The following is a 3309-nucleotide window of genomic DNA, read 5'->3' as shown; positions in this document are numbered from 1 at the left end:
TTAATAACACTCCGCTATTAAATTATGTTGAGCGTCTCCAGCTTTGTTTCCTTTTCCCTATTTCATTCACACTTCAGTTTGAGATAACCAATGGCATAAAATACCATTAACTTTGGTCTCTGTCTGCCAGCTATCTGTTTGCCTGATTCAATGTATTTAACTTCACTGTTTAAGCCGACTCACTCCCTCTGTAGAGCTCATATATTCACTTGCATGTTTTCCACCGCTTGTCTACACACACACACACACACACACACACACACACAGAAGCACTGGCTTCCCTGATCCCGTCTTTTGGAGAGAATGGGTAATTATATAAACAGCTTTCAGCAAGGCAGGGATTAGGTCCCAGAGAAAGTGATGAGTGCTGTCTAATGCTGGCAAATTTCCATCACAGACTCAAAAACAGGCTCATTTTGATGCCATAAAGAGATCAGTAGAGCTGCTTAGTGGAGAGGGAGGGGTCATATAGGAGTAAACTGGCTCCCCAAGCAAAACTGTACTACATTTGTAATTTTTAATATAGATTATATAGATAAATAATTCAGTGTACTTGAGTTTTCAGGTTGGCAGTGCTCAGTAGAAATCCCAATTCACCCTCTTAGGCCTTGAAAAGGGGCCTGAGGAGGGTATAAATGCAGAAATTGACACAGTCCCCGCTTAGGAAAATGACACTGAAAGAAGTTTTATTGTCTTTTACAGATAAAATAGATGGTATTTTTATTAGAGATTTGATGATCCTCAGAATGTTAAGTTGCTACACTTCAGTTTGGGGTACAAATAATGCAAATATACCATAATGATATAAAAAATAGCAGTAACGAAAAAAAAAATTATCTTCCCTACCTTAAAAACTCACATCGATCATCTTTTGATCTATTGTCAAACTGTCCCTAGTGGTAGGTTTTTTGCTTTTGCCTAAAATGACATAAGTATAATTTACATGTGTCCTTTTCTAGAACATAGTTTCTGCAGAGCAGCAGTAGTTCACTAGAAATTAACCTATGAGTTGTGGGCGGGACCGCCCTGTCTACACTTCCTGCTAATTTACAGTCCATCACAACCAAAACCCAATATTAACGGTACTACAAACAGTGTGAGCAATATTGGAGTTATCCACTGGTTTTTTAAGCCAGATACCAGCTGTGACAAAGAAAACAAAGACGTACATGGATCTGTTTGTCTGCAAATATGAGCAGGGAGCTTGTGGCCAGCTGACTGCTCCATCTACGTCATCTTAATTTTCTTTATGCATGTCCTCCTTCAGACAAAAAATGCTCCAAGAATATGTCAAAAAAAACAAAAACATGATTTCTATTGGAGTGCATCTTTAAAGGTAGATACAAAACACACAAAGGCTATTGTAATTTTGTATCATAACCAATGACAATAGGATAATTTCATTTTGATGTAGTTTTTCATAGAGCTTCTCATCAAAAGAAAATTTGAACACATTGAAAATGTCAAACTAATTTAAGGCTAAATGTTTTGCCATGCGGAATTCAGTGGGTGACAGAGATTACCCGTCCAGCAAATATATGCATTCTTGTGTACAAGTCTCTCCATGGCCGCGCACCAAAGTACATCTCTGACATGTTAGTGCCATATGAACCATCTCGTACTCTGAGGACCTCAGGGGCCGGCCTCCTGTTGATTCCCAGAAACAGAACTAAACAAGGGGAATCAGCGTTTCAATATTCTCCCTGAAGTCGTAAGGCAGGCCTCTTCTGTGTTCATGTTAAAATCTAGACTTAAAACATTTCCGTTTAGCCGTGTATATGAGTGAAAGGTCCTATCTGCACTTTTCTTTCCTTTCCTTCCTTTCTTTTTAAATCAATTTTCAAATTTTTTCTTTTAAAGTAAATTTTACGTTGATTATTTCTATGATGTATTTTGATTTTAATGCATTTTTCTGTTTTGTGAAGCACCCTGAATTACTTTGTGTACGAATTGTGCTATACAAATAAACTTGCCTTGCCTTGTGGTAGAGAACTGAAAGATTGTCTTAATGCACCTACATCAGCCTAGATTGAATGTGTTAAAGCTCGACAAAGGTTTGCATGATCAAGTTCAGATTTCACAGCCACCACATACATAAAGGACAACTCAATAAAATGTAGTGTACTGTCACAACGGCTGCAGTATTCTGCGACTTAGGTCTTTTCGTAGAGCACTCATCTCAGTTTTTTAGGTATTTATGCCAAAACAGCCATGACACTGTTATTCATCTTTTATAAATATATTGTGGTTCACTAAAGTTTTTTACTATGTCTCTTTTTAATCACATCCATTTAAAAGGGTAAAGATACTCCCCTAACCCGAATGTATTGAGAACATACAAACTGCATACAGCATGTTATAATATGCAGGTCCTTGTACCTGTCATTCAAAAAGCCATCTCACACAACATGGACAGAATAAAAGGAAAGGGGTATTAGAGCTATTAGAGCTAAAGTAGGGGTGAATAGGGGTCATAAATGGACAGCAATGTTTTAAAAAAAATAACTGGGACCCATGGGAGCAGTTTTCTAGTGATTGGCTCCTCCAGAAGAAAGTATTTCCTGAGATTGTGAAGAGAAAATGCAACATGAGTACATCGTGTTGAGAACAAAATGTTCCCTGGACAACAATGACAATCTATAAAGTGTCACTGTGACGTACTTTCTTCCTGTTTCACTATCCAGCTGGTGTTCCTCTGCCCTACTTTTAAATTTCTGTTTGCAGACCCAACCCTTTATTGGCGTCACAAGTGAGTTCGGTCTTTGGAAAAAAGTTGAAATGTTTGCTTATCATCAAACATTACATTTTTTGTAAGTATTTGGAATAGATTTTCAAAAGCCTAAATAAATTTAAACTAGGATAAGCAACACAAATTAAAATTTAATTTAATATTTTATTGATTCTTTTTTTTATTTTCTTTTAAACTGGATATAGCAAATGCACCAAAAAGTCATTATTGCTACATCGAATAAGTTGTTTTTATAAAATGAGAAATTTTTTATTTTATTTTTTTATTTACCAAGGCTGTGTCCCACCAAGGTGGGGTAGCCTAGACAAGGCACACAACTTTAGCTCCCTCTGTCTCTTCCCCAAACCCTCCTCCTTCAGTGTGTGTGTGTGTGTGACTGGTCTAAGCCACACCACACTGCACCAGGGTCAGCTGCACACTCCAGTGTGGGCACCTCCACAGCAGGGCCTTAGCCAAGGCTGGTTTCCCCTTGCCGCTTCATCCCAAGACCAGACCTCTACCACACCAATCCATTCATCCATACACAAACTCTCGCCACCCATCCCTGTCCTGAGCAGCCT

The sequence above is a fragment of the Oryzias latipes genome, chromosome 6 (genome assembly GCF_053564925.1).
Source record: "Oryzias latipes strain Hd-rR chromosome 6, Olatipes_Hd-rR_3.1".
In the NCBI taxonomy this organism is placed as follows: domain Eukaryota; kingdom Metazoa; phylum Chordata; class Actinopteri; order Beloniformes; family Adrianichthyidae; genus Oryzias; species Oryzias latipes.
Note: the sequence above shows the minus strand (reverse complement) of the source record.